The 14,910-nt window shown below is 35.6% G+C and overlaps 1 pseudogene; it reads left to right on the top strand.

Moving 5' to 3' along the window:
• The first annotated feature begins 2,322 nt into the window (after positions 1-2,322).
• On the top strand, positions 2,323-2,714 carry LOC123647091 (annotated as a pseudogene).
• Positions 2,715-14,910: the final 12,196 nt, after the last annotated feature.

Below are 14,910 nucleotides of genomic sequence, written 5' to 3'. Positions count from 1 at the left end.
CTGTCTCTGGTTTTCTGTAATTCCGTCAAATATAATTTATTCAAATTCACTCTGTGCGTGTTTCACTGTCAGTCTCAATTTTTTTCATAACAGAAAAATGGCTGTAGTGTGTCAGACATCTGACCCCCACACCAGGATATCTGGAAGAAAACAAATCTCTTTTGGTGGCTCTTTTTTTAGAGAGAAGAAATTTCATTTCCAATATTATCTAGCAAGTCATTGCCCATATTTTTTAGCCCCAGATTATTTTATATGCTCAATTTATATCCTTCATTTTGCCTTAGGGTAATGTCATATAATGATTGGCTTAGGCCTGAATCATTGAACCAATCACTATAGCAAGTGTGATGGGATTGCTCTTGACTAAGAACATTTAAAACTCTGAAGCTGGGGTTTGGATCAGTTGTCCCTGTAGCAAATGGGATACTTTGGAGAATTTTAGATAGCTGATTTTAAAAATCAAGCCACTGCTGGAAAGAGGGAACAGGTGAATAGCTACCAACAATGAACACTACTTTCATTATCACCACAAATACTTAAAATTATACTACAAGTCCTAGACATTTCTAAAAACCAATAAAAATAAATAGGATATATAAATATTGGAAATCAGTGATTAGAAGGGGTTGCAAAGTTGTCATTTTATAATATTATCTTACAAGAAATAAAATAGAGCTAGCTTAAAATCTAGACTATTGGATAAGATAACTTGGTTGGTACAAGATCGGCACTTGAAAATAACTTTCACTCAGTGCAACTGATTAGAACTTGTAATAATTTTTTAAAATCCCATTTACATACTCATAATGGTCACAAATCTTTGTTAAATGTTAAAGTAAGCTTAATATATAATGTGTAGTATCTATATGTTTAAAGTTATGAAACTTCACTGAAAGACTTAACATGGGCAAAGGAGTGGATAGCATAATTATTAAAATATTTAGAAAATAAAATACAGAGAAATCACAGAAGTGAGCCAAAGCATTCCTCAGCAATATTTCTTCAGAAATAGGCAAGAAAAAAACCCCACCTTCTAATTACCTTTATTTATAAATATCTTAAGTAGAAGTAAAAGCCAAAACTTTGTAAGAACACATTCATAGTGGGTTCAGTTTATAGATTTCAGTTATCTAACTCGATAGAAGGGTAAAGTTTACAATACCTAAAGAACGGAAGAAGAGTTTACATATTTCTGTGTATCATGGAAATGATCTGGTCCAATGTTTCTTAACTCTCTCTGCATATTGGAATCACCTGGGATCTTTAAAAATTACTGAGGTCTAAGTCCATGTAAACCAATTACATCATATTTCTGGCAGTGATACCAGGCCTCTGGAATTTATTTTAAAGTTTCCCAGGTGATTCTAAAGTAAATCCAGTGTTGACAATCTCTGACTAAATTCTCTAACACACTCTCTGTGATGATCATGAGGAACTGCAGAAAAGAATGAAAACAATAGCATTTGTCTGGAAATTTGGAAATAATCGTTATAAATTTGGGGCCTACAAAGAAATTGATGAGCAAAATATTTTAACTATTCATAGACAATATGCTTTAAAAGACTTTAAATGTTTAGAGTACAGGACAGGATGTTTTTGAATCAAAATAGCTATCATTCTTATAAAAGTATAAAATTGGTTAGAAAATAAACTTGTGTGTTTCCATGAGAGATTCTGTCGAAGATGTTTCTATTTCCTAAGCCTGAGGTAGAAATCCAGTGCATAAGTATCCTCAAAAGACCAGAGTGGATGACTAGGAGGTAGTAAGGATCAGGTGCAGATCTGGGAGCCAGAAAACTCAGACAAAATGAAAAGTCCAATATCAGATGAAAAATGAGGAGAGCCAAACCTGAGATTTCCTGATAGATTCTGTTTCTCTTTATTCCAGCCCTGACCCTCACAGTGGCCTGGAGACAAGAAATGTTCTGTCTCAGGACATTACTACTCAGTGCTAGCTCCTTGAGATGTCTTCTGCTTTGCATATATCTAGTATTAACTACAGAGCATCTGAAAACAAGTTAAGATGCTTTGCAAGCAAAAAATTACAGTGTCTTATTTAAGCACATTATTGGTATTATTAGAAGGCTATTTCCATAATTCATAGGGTTTCATTAAAATATATTGAGATAATATTTAAAATAGAGTTCCTGAAATACTGGATCTTTTCAAGTTACATTTTAGTAGGAAAATATTCTCTATTAGATGATTCTGAACAAGTTATCCTCTGAAAAAGGTGATTTAAAAATAATTTTGGAGAGAGCGGGACGTCTGTCTTCTGACTGGGAACACTTGTGCCATCAGTAACCAAAGAGAGAATTAAATATGGGTGATGTTGAGAAAGGCAAGAAGATTTTTGCTCAGAAGTGTGCCCAGTACCACACTGTGGAAAAGTGAGGCAAGCACAAGACGGGGCCAAATCTCCATGGTCTCTTTGGGAGGAAGACAGGTCAGGCTGCTGGATTCTCTTACACAGATGCCAATAAGAACAAAGGCATCATGTGGGGAGAGGATACACTGATGGAGTATTTGGAGAATCCCAAGAAGTACATCCCTGGAACAAAAATGATCTTTGCTGGCATTAAGAAGAAGGGAGAAGGGGCAGACTTGATAGTTTATCTCAAAAAAGCCACTAATGAGTAATAGGCCACTGCCTTATTTATTACAAACCAGAAATATCTCATAACTTTTTTCATGTGTACCATAATTTATTGGTCTCATACACCAGAATTCAGATCATGAAAGAGTGACAGAATATTTTTGTTGGACAGTCCTAATTTAACTAAGACTGGCTTGTGGTTAATTCGGTTTTTTGAATTTTGATAGTAATTCCAATACAGTAAATGCTATCACTGTATTCTCCTTCTGAAGATATGATTGGATTAATTAGTAGTGTTCAACTTTTCACAAGGATGGTAAATTGCCATTTCAAAACCTGTTGAAGATTGGTTTTATATTTAGATTTATATAAGTGGTTATGTGAATATATTTAAATACCAGGGAAATCGCTTCACTGTCTTGGAACCAAGCAAGACTCAGGGATGTTTTAACTTGTGTTCATTAGCCCGCTAAAGGCGAGGGCTGGAGATAAGATAGCAATGTTTACTTTATATATTTTTGGTCTTCACTATGCCAATCTAATTTCCCTGTGTCTACTAAAATGCTGCCTTTTATTTATTGAAAGGCATTTTAGTGTGGTTTATGTGTAATATCAAATAAAGAATATTTAACATTTAAAAAAATAATTTTGGAAGTAATTTAATGTACTAAGTTTTGTTTCCAGTGATTGTTGTTTTAATAATAAACATTTTTTATTCAGTTGTACCATTTGTGACAACATAGATGGACCTGGAAGAAGTTATGCTGAATGAAATAAGTCATTCACAGAAGGACAAAGATGGTATAAGTGCTCTTATGTGAGGCCTCTAAATAGTCAAACATACAGAAGTAAATAATAGCATGGTAGTCACCAGGTGATGAGGCTGGGGTATAATAAATATGGGGAGTTGTTCTGTACGTATAATGATATAGTTTCACAAGATAAATTCCAGAGATCTGCTGTATAACATGGTGCCTATGGTTAACAATAAGGTATTAATTATTAATAATTTTAGAAAACAAATGCTGAAAGAAAATATTTTTAAGAGGATAGATCTCATATTAAGTGTCCTTACCACAGAACAAAGCAAAACAAAGGTACAAAGCAAACTTTGGAATGTAATGGACAAATATATTACCTTGATTGTAGTGATTGAAACACAAGAGTGTGTGTGCGTATGTGTGTGTGTGTGTGTGTGTGTATGTGTGTGTGTGTGTGTGTGTATATATATATATATATCCAAATGAACCAAATTGTAAGTATTAATTATGTGTAACTTTTTGTATACCAATTATACTTCAATAAAGCTGGAAAAAATATTCTTGATTCAGTGGCTTTACTTGTTAATACTAAGAATATATGTTGATGGGATGAGATAGAGAAAGAAAGGATTTGCAAATAAAGAAGAGACAATCATTATTTTAACTTTAAAATGCTACATAATCTTTTAAGTTTGGTAAAGAAATCTTTTCACAAAATTTTAATTTTTAATAACCCTAAAATAATTCACAGACATTATATCTTAGAGCACTTTTTAACATGATAGACTACTAAATTCTTTACTTCTTAATATTATAGACAAATACATTATAGACTAGGAGTTCATCATCTACAAAAGATTAAATCAAATTTATATGAAGAGAAGTTTCCTACTGAAGCATTTGCACTTTTCCTACCCTGTGGTATTCAATTATTCTACTAGATGTTTCTTTGCTTCTTAGTCATATTAAGATCTTAACAAATATAATTGGTGCCTCCAATGTTAAAATAATAGAATTATTTCATATATAATGTTAAAAATAATTAGGTCCTCATAAATTCTAATTTTTTTTAGCTGGTGCACCATTTAAAGTTTCACGGAACTATGAATCAAAGTTCTACTGAATACTACTGATACCCTTTGGATAGGTCTAGCAAGCCATAGCAAATTGGAAATATAATATTAATGCCAGGGGTAACAATCCAAGCCAAAGTTTTATAATCCCTCAGATCCCAAGATGACTTACATAGGCATCAGTAAAATGAGTTTAGGTCACTCTTCTGTCCCCAAGAAACAATATTGGCAAAAGTAGAAAATTCTGACTGACAACCACTCACTGACATCATAGAGAAAAATACTAGGCCAACAGTGGGCTGGAAGTTCTTAAATTCACTAGCTCTTTGTACTTTTGGACATACAAAGTTCTTCCCCCTCCTAGCTTCATTCTTGGTCTATGACTTAAACCATTTTAAATTTCTCTCAGATCTTCCCACTGTATGTTGTTTTGCCTTAAACAGAGTTCATTTTTACTCATAGTATTATTAGCATGAGAGGGTGCTTCTTTACAAAGGTTGTGGGAGTGCTGTCTACTGGAATGTAAACTATGCATATTTAAGCTCTCTATTTTTGGTTCATCTCAACTTTGTGCTAAGCAAAATGTAAAGATTTTTCAATTTCTCCTTATTATGTCTGTGACTTCCTGAGGTATTACAGATTGAATTGTGTCTCCAAAGACGATATACTGAATTCTTAACCCCCTAGAGCCTCAGAATGTGACTTGACTTGGAAATACGGTATTTACAGAGGTAATCACGTTAAAATAAGATCATTAAGGTGAGCCCTAATCCAATATGACCAATGTCCTTACGAAAAGGGGAAATTTGGATATAGAGACATAAATGCACAGAGGGAAAATGATGTGAAGACACACGGGGAGAAGGCAGCCATAGGACTGGAATGGTGCCTCTGGAAGTCAAAGCACACCAGAAGCCAGAAGCAGCATGGAAGGATTACCCCCTGGAGCTGTCAGAGACAGCATGGCCCCACCGACACCTTGATTATGGACTACTAGCTTCCACAACTGTGAGGCAATACATTTCTCTCTCTCTCTTTTTCTTTTCTTTTTTTTTAATAAACCACTCAATTTTGGGTAGTTTGTAACGGTAATCCTAGAACACTAACACATAAGGTTTTGATTACTTTTATACAATCTCTTAAATTTCCTGGCTTCCCATATTCTAGTTCTACTAACTCATTATGCCCATTAGAATTATAAAACATGTTTCTCATCCAGTACAGTAAAGACACGTCTGATCATTGATTGCTACTGTATATACATGTTGAAAAACATCATGGCCCTGTATCTGTTCTGTCAAAATAATACTCTCCAGTCATATTTCACCATTCAGAATCAGGTTGTTAGCCATGTACAGCAGCAACTGGTCCTTGGCCTCAGTCAGACCCTTTGCTTCTTTCACAATGAAGGAGATCACTTACCCAAAGCTGCACAAGGAGGAGGAAAACTCTGAAATAACGGAGGAAAATCGATAGAAAACCATCATAGAAGTAAATAATGTGGAAAATCTTCCACTGAGGGACCTTCTTAATAAGCCCCTGTGGATTGTCATTACTTCTTTTTTTTTTTTTTTTTTGAGACAGAGTCTCACTCTGTTGCCCGGGCTAGAGTGAGTGCCGTGGCATCAGCTCACAGCAACCTCAAACTCCTGGGCTTAAGCGATCCTACTGCCTCAGCCTCCTGAGTAGCTGGGACTACAGGCATGCGCCACCATGCCCGGCTAATTTTTTCTATATATATTTTTAGTTGGCCAGATAATTTCTTTCTATTTTTAGTAGAGACGGGTCTCGCTCTTGCTCAGGCTGGTCTCAAACTCCTGACCTTGAGCAATCCACCCACCTCGGCCTCCCAGAGTGTTAGGATTACAGGCATGAGCCACCGCACCCGGCCTTGTCATTACTTCTTAATGTCTCTTATTTTTATATTACTTTTATTCTAATCATTTGTTGAGAAACAACTAGGAATAGAAATTGAAAGCAATTTGCCTAAAATCTCAGGTATCCAGACACCAGCTTAGTAAGCAGAGATAAGTTCAGGAAGTTCTGACAACAAAAATTCTGGACTTAAAGTACATTGCCTTAAATGCATACACCCAGATAGGATGGAAATCCCTTGGGCTCTCATTCAAAGGCTATGCACTCTTACTTTATAGACAATTCTATGGGCAAAATCCACTATTTTCAGATGAACTATATAGAAATTTAAGAAATTCCTCAAATCTATTATATTTTATTTTATTTTGAAAGCAGTGTGAACACATTAAAGAAAATTCTCAATATATTTTTAAAGCACCAATAGATTACATTGCTGTTAAAAAGCTTCTATTAGCATTTTAAAATTCTGAGTTCTTATCTATGTATACATCTTTCATAGTAAATGCTGCATATTTGTAAAATATATTCTTTCTGCTTTATTTAGCATACTATATCAAAAATATTTTCTATGCCATTACTTGTTGGCCATGATAACAATTTTAATATCTACATAATATTCCATTAAAATTTTTTATTTCATTCCATAAAAACCATAAATTAAAATAAGGGTGGGTGCTGCATCAGATAACTAAATAGATAGCAGCAAGCAACAGCAGATGGAACTGTGACTCACAGAGATAAGGTGAACAATTATTAAAAGTTGATGTGGGAACTCTAACATAATCATGCAGTGTTCCTCAGTGGTTACTGGATGATGATTCATTGTAATACTGTATGCCTACATCATTAAAAAAGTTTTAATTTTGTACCTCCAAATCTGCTGTTTGATAAGTCTTAAAAGCATGCAATATGCAAAACATTTTAATCACATCTGTAGAATATTTAAAATGAAGCTGAGCTTTAGCATAGAGAGGGATATTTTGGATACAGGAAATAACTCATTAACCACATCAGTTGATGCTTGATTGGGGCAGGCTAATTATATGATACATTTTGTTGTTCCAACTTTATTGTCCCAATTTTCAGCCTCAGTCACAGCTAAAACCATAATTGGCCAGTCCTTACAATGGGCAAGAAACCATGCACTGCTTTGGTGGGAAGATTCCTGCTGGTAAGGAAGGATTAATATGTGGGGATTTCAAAAAGTTCATGGAAAATTATATCATTAAAAAAACTATGCATGGATTTCAAAACATTTTGCACCAAAACAAATTCATAATAACTTGTTATTATAATGTCTGAACAGGATCTAGTTTGAGGCACTAAGAAGGATAAGACATCAGTTTGAAAAGAGCCCCTGTCAGAGCCACATGAATTCTGCTAAAATTGAAGCAAGAACATTCATCAAATTTATGATGAAACCTGGGAGGAAGGATGGTAAAATCATTGATACTCTATGAAAAGTCTATAGAGACAGTTCCCCAAAGAAATCATCAGATTACAAATGCATAACTCATTTTAAGAAGGGATGAGATGATGTAGAAGATGAAGTCTGCAGCAGCACACCATACACAACATTTTGCAAAGAAAAAATAATCTCATTCATGCCCTAATTGAAGAGGACCAACAATTAACAGCAGAAATAATAGCCAACACAGTCGAAATCTCAATGGGTTCGGTTTACACAACTCTGAAAAATTAAAGTTGAGCAAACTTTTTACTAATGGGTGCCAAAACTGTTGCACCTAGAATAGCTACAGACAATAGCAGAGCTTTCAATGGAAATTTTAAACAAACAGGATCAAGATCCTAAAGCATTTTTTTGAAGAATTGTAACAGGAGATGAAACATGGTTTCACCAGTACAACCCTGAAGACAAAGCACAATCAGAACACTGACTTACCAAAAGGTGGAAGTGGTCCAGTGAACGCAAAAGTGGACTGGTCAAAAGCAAAGGTCAAGTCAACCATTCTGGGAGATTCTCGAGGCATTTTGCTTGTTGACTCTCTCTGGAGGGCCATAGAACCCTAATATCTACTTATTATGAAAATGCTTTGAGAAAGTTAGCCAAAGCTTTAGCAGAAAAATGTCCAGGAAAGCTTCACCAGAGAATCTTTCACCAAAACAATACTCATTACTGTCATTACTCTCATTAGATAAGGGCAATTTTGTGAGAGCTTTGTTGGGAAATCATTAGGCATCCACCTTACAGTCCTGTTTTCACTCCTTCTGACTTCTTTATTTCCTAATATTAAAAAAATCTATTAAGGGTACCCATTTTTTTCAGTTAACAATACAAAAAAATCTGCATTGACATAGTTAAATTCCTCAGCTCTTTCGGCATGTATTAAGCAGCTGGTATCATCACTCACAAAGTGTCTTGACCTTAATGGAGCTTATGTTGATATGTAAAGTTTATATTTTTTTATTTTTACCTTTTAGTTCCATCTTTCTACAAATTGTTTGAAGTTCCCTCATATAAGCCAATCCCCAATATTGCATGGGGTTCATACAGTTGTGGAAATTGCTCCACTCTGTAATAAAACTAGATTTTGAAACTCTGCTGGAGAGACTCTCTTTTTTATAAAACAAACAAACAAACAAACAAACAAAAAAATCAATGGAAGGATGTGTTACTCCAATTATTAAATATTTATAGTTGACTTTTTAAGATGTATAGAAACATACATTTTCTTCTCATAATAAGATGAATATACTTATTTAAAGTTAGACCTCCTAACCACTGGATGTGTGTTAATGGAAGGGAAAAGGAAAACAGCATTTATTTTTTTCATAAGTATGAACTGAACTAAACAATTGATACACATCATTCAATTTAAAAATTATAACATCACTATTCCATAATATTCCCATTTTACAGATGTGGAAACTGAGTCTATGAGAATGATACATGGCCAGTAATTGTAACATCCAGAATTAAAATTCTGATACTGCTTCCTTCCTATATTCTGTTAGCCAGAAAGGTCTCTCTCAAGTTCAAAGAACCACAAAGGATCATTTTTTGTTCTTTTAAACTTAGCATAAAGCAAAAACTCAAGCTGGAACTATTTCAGCTGTCCATATTTGTCTCTCAAACTTATCAAAATACAGTTCTCAACATCTGTGTTCTAAGGTTCAGCAGCAAAGAAAAAGGACATAAGAAGAGGAGTAAAAGGAAAAGAGTATAAAGAATATTAAGTTGGAAAAACAAAAGGATATAGAAGAAGAGAAGAAGACAAGAAGAGAGAAATACAGCCCTAAAATGCTACTTTTCAGCTACTGTAGTGGAGAAATGCACTTATAATGTGTTTTGAAAGACCTCAGCTAAATTGGGGGTTTAGCACCAGAGGAGCTACCAACCCTGCCCTAACTGGAACTATTAATAAAAGGGAGCTGGATGTGAATGTTTACAACGTGCTTTTCATGGGCTACTTCTTTCACCTGGCAGACAGCTTAATACCTAGTTATCTGACCCGTGACTAGGGGTCCCTCACAGGGGAAAGTTGTTTATCTTGGCAGACGCCCTTGTGGTTCTGGTTCGATCCATGCTCAGTTTATGCCTAACCATGGCTCTGACTCTGGGAGCCCAGCCTTGTGTTCTACCCCGGCATTCTGGGGAAAACCTAGCCTCGTGTAGCTCTTGGTTCCTCAAATGGAAGACGTAAATTCAATACACTAAAACAATAGGAAATAAGTTAAAAGATTTTTACTTACAGATCCTGGGCAGGTCAGGCACAATGAATTGGGAGGGCAGTCCTCTGTCCCTGGGTCATGAAGAGCTAGGCAGAGAGAGAGAGAAAGAGACCTGAGTGGCAAGCGTGGCAACTAGAAGTAACAGAAATAGGATGTGAGTCACTTTAAGGTTACAAGCAAATGCCTGAATGGTCGTTTAAAGGAAATGGAGGGAAAAGCTGAGAGCCCAGTCGACTAGGCAAGAGAGATGCCTGTTGGGGTGGGGAACCTGCGGCCTTTGGGGCCACACGTGGCCTTTTGGATCCTTGAGTGTGGCCTTTTGACTGAATCCAAATTTTACAGAACAAATCTTTTTAATAAAGGGATTTGTTCTGTGAAGTTTGGATTCTGTCGAGGGGTTGCACTTGGGGATCTGGAGGGCTTGATGTGGCCTGGAGGTTGCAGGTTCCCAGGTCTAAGCCTTTATCTCTGGCTACCAGCCTGAGCCATTGGGTGTGGTGTTCTGCATCTAATGCCTAGGCAGCAACCTTGGCTGTGTTGTTCCTGGTATAGTGTGTGTGTGTGTGTGTACTCTTATATTTCATCTCTGTTATTTCTAAGAGTCTTGGGCTAAGTTTTGAGTCCTTTGAGAGTTCTGAATGCTGACAAAATGAATGGAAAAAGTAATTCTAGAATCTAGAGGAAGACTGATGAATCACAGATTACATATTTCATCAACTGTCATCTCAGTTTCAATTTTTCTTTTGGATAAATCTTCCAGGAAGTCAGCCTGTCTTCATATCTCGACTTCATAATCTCTGTAGTATTTGATACCATAAAAATAATTTTTAAAAAGAAGCAGAAGGAAAGGCACCTGCACACTGTATGTTTGTGTGCTGTCCGTGGGATCTACATTTACTGCCTCTGCTATCCCATTCCTTATCTGTACTTGCAAAGTCCACTGATGACTGAGAGTCCACTGAGCCAGAAAAAGTGACATATTTTATATTTCATACCATTAAAAATTGTCTAAAACACATTAACAATTATTTTAAAGCATGGCAGTGTAACCTGAATCCAAATGGCAGAACTGTTATTCAGTATTCTCCAGCCAAGATTCAGGATTCAAGGCCTATCTGTGCCATTTCCTGGCTAGGTGGCATGGAGCAATTCACTTAAACTGTCTGTGTTTTATTTCTATATGTAAAATAGAGATAATAGTACTCACTTCCTACTGCTATGGTGATTAAAGGAGATAATTCTTGAAAAGTACATAATATAGTGCTATCCTATAGAGAGTACATTCAACTAAAGTAGTCAGTATCACTGTTACATTTATTATTATTATTATTATTGGCATCACCAATGTAAAATACCTGAAGAAATGATCACACATTCCCATCAGTGCCTGGAAATATGCCACCTCTACACTATTTAATATAAAATTTTATTACCTGATTTGTCATAACCAATTTGCTTCAAAACTGTATATACAAATCAGGTGAGACAAAATAAACTATGTATTATTTGTGAAACAATTAAATAAAATGTATTTTGTATGTGATTTCTGGATATTTAAGAGGACAGTCTAAATTATGCTGGCAAATAATGGCCTGAATGAGCTTTCAGGGACAGGGTGTTTCAACAATCCTATACCAGAAAGGCTAAAGACAGCCAGTACCCTAAGGATGACTGGCTGAAATTCCTGTCTGTCCCCCTTACAGAACACCTGTGGTCTTCACATCTCCTGAAACATCCTGTAGACACATGGAACTATTACACTTACATATTTATTACAAATAAGTGTTGATGCAACAAAAAAGTGAATCTACAAAGTTATCTTAAAGAATGAGGACATTTATTCTAAAATAATACATAATTTACTAATTCAAGATGTCTCTTGAACAGCTAAATATGAAGCCCAAACAATGAAGATGTCATGAAGGCAAGCCTTCTAATTCATTTCAGCAATTCTCCCACTTACACTGTGAAGAAACTTGATAGAGTAGTAATTGCAAGAGGAATGATATCTGCATGACTATTTGACAACTAAAATTCACTTATACTATGTCTGATGTTAACCAATCAAGATTTAGTTCAATATATTAAATAAAAATGTATTATTCCAAGTTTCCTGTCTGTGGCTTGCTAAATGGCAGTCATGTTACAAATCTGTGATAACATAGTTTATCATAGCAATGCTGAGATCCACAAAAGCAGAAGATGCCAAAGGGCTCTATCGTAAGAACTGCATTGTGGTGCATTCTTCTGTAATTACCAGAAATATCTAGGGAACATATCATGAGGTCATTTGAGAAAGTTTTCAATAGTGAATTGAAATTTAGCTTGGGTACTTTCACTGGCTAAGCATTCCTGAAAACTTAGTGGAGGTTTCTCCAGGTAAAGCTCCATTGGGCATGGTAGTAAAATGAAGAGAAGAAAAAAACTCTTCAATTTGTAATAGCCACATATTACATATGTTGAAGGCGGTAAAAAACATGGCATTTGTATCAATTAAGTTTGGGTACCATAAAGTAAGAAAAAGAATTCTAATGAAATATATTCCTAGGTATTTTATGCTCTTTGTTGCTATTGTGAAGGGTATTGAGTCTTTGATTTGGTTCTCAGTTTGACTGTTGTTGGCATATAGGAATGCTACTGATTTCTGTACATTGATTTTGTAACCTGAGATTTTGCTAAATTTGTTTATCAATTCCAGTAGTCTTATGGCAAAATCTTTGGGGTTTTCTAGATAGAAGATCATATCATCAGCAAAAAGTGATAGTTTTACCTCTTCTTCCCCCATTTGGATGCCCTTGATTTCCTTCTCTTGTTTGATTGCTCTGGCTAGGACTTACAGTATTATGTTGAATAGAAGTGGTGACAGAGGGTAACCTTGTCTGGTTCCAATTCTAAGTGAAAATGCTTTCAATTTTTGTCCGTTGAGTATGATGTTGGCTATGGGTTTCTCATATATGGTTTTTATCAATTTTAGGTAAGTACCGTCTATGCCTATTTTGTTAAGTGTTCCTACCATAAAAGGGTGCTGAATTTTGTTGAATGCTTTTTCTGCATCTATTGAGAGGATCATGGGGTCTTTGTTTTCACTTCTATTTATGTGTTGAATTACATTTATAGATTTGCATACATTGAACCATCCTTATATCTCTAGGATGAAGCCCACTTGGTCGTGATGGATTATGTTTTTGATAAGCACCTAAATTCAGTTTGCTAGGACTTTGTTAAGAATTTTTACGTCTATATTCATATGGGATATTAGCTGTAGTTTTCTTTTTTTGTTGTGTCCTTTGCTGGTTTTAGCATCAGGGTGATGTTGGCTACCTAGGAACATATTTAACTAAGGAGGCAAAAGACCTCTATAGGGAGAATTAGGAAACACTGAGGAAGGAAACAGCAGAGGATGTAAACAGATGGAAAACCATACCATGCTCATGGATCAGCAGAATCAACATTGTTAAAATGTCTACACTACCCAAAGTGATCTACAGATTCAATGCAATCTCTATTAAAATACCAATGTCATTTTTTGCAGATCTAGAAAAAATAATTCTACATTTCGTATTTGAACCAGAAAGGACCCCATATAGCACAAACAATCATAAGCAAAAAGAACAAATTGGGAGGCATCAATTTACCAGACTTCAAGCTATACTACAAGGCAATAGTAACTAAAACAGCATGATACTGGCATGAGAACAGAGACATAGACCAATGGAACAAAACTGAGAACCCAGATATAAAACCATCCTCGTATAGCCATCTAATCTTTGACAAAGCAGACAAAAACATATGCTAGGGAAAATAATCCTTATTTAATAAATGATGCTGGGAAAACTGGATAGCCACATGTAGAAGACTGAAACAGGATCCACACCTCTCACTACTCACAAAAATCAACTCATGGTGGATAGCAGACTTAAACCTAAGGTATGAAACTATAAGAATTCTAGAAGAAAATGTTGGAAAAACTCATATAGACACTGGCGTAGGCAAAGAATTTATGTAGAAGACCCCAAAGGCAATCACAGCAACAACAAAAATAAATGGGATCTGATTAAAATAAAAAACTTCTGCACTGCCAAGGAAACTATCACAAGAGCAAACAGACCAACTACAGAATGGGAGGAAATACTCACAGGCTACACATCTGATAAAGGGCTGATAACTATAATCTATATGGAACTCAGGAAAATCAGCAAGAAAAAAATCAAATGGCCCCATTAAAAAGTGGGCAAAGGATATGAACAGAAACTTTTCAAAAGAAGACAGACTAATGGCCAACAAAGATGAAAAAATGCTCAACATCTTAATCATCAGAGAAATGCAAATCAAAACCACAAGGAGAAATAATTTAACTCCAGTGAGAATGGCTTTTATCAAAAAGTCCCAAAACAATAAATGTTGGGATGGATGTGGAGAGATAGGAACACTCATGCACTGTTGGTGGGACTGCAAACTAGTACAACCTCTGTGGAAAGTAAGCTGGAGATACCAAAGCGCTAAAAGTGGAACTACCATTTGATCCAGCAATCCCATTACTGAGTATCCACCCAAAGGAAAAAAAAGGCATTCTATAAAAAAAAAGACATCTGGACTAGAATGTTTGTAGCAGCACAATTCACATTTGCAAAGATGTGGAAACAACTCAAGTGTCCATCAATACATGAGCAGATTAATAACATGTGGTCTACGTATACCATGGAGTTCTACTCAGCCACAAAAAACAATGGTGATCTAGCACCTCTTTTATTATCCTGGATAGAGCTGGAGCCCATTCTACCAAGTGAAATATCACAAGAATGGAAAAACAAGCACCACATGTACTCACCATCAAATTGGTATTAACTGATCAACTCTTAAGTGCACATATAGTAGCAACATTCATCGGGTGTCGGGCAGGTGGGAGTGGGGA

Source organism: Lemur catta, chromosome 11 (genome assembly GCF_020740605.2).
Source record: "Lemur catta isolate mLemCat1 chromosome 11, mLemCat1.pri, whole genome shotgun sequence".
NCBI classification, from domain to species: Eukaryota; Metazoa; Chordata; class Mammalia; order Primates; family Lemuridae; genus Lemur; species Lemur catta.
This window is presented reverse-complemented; position numbering and strand designations above follow the sequence as displayed.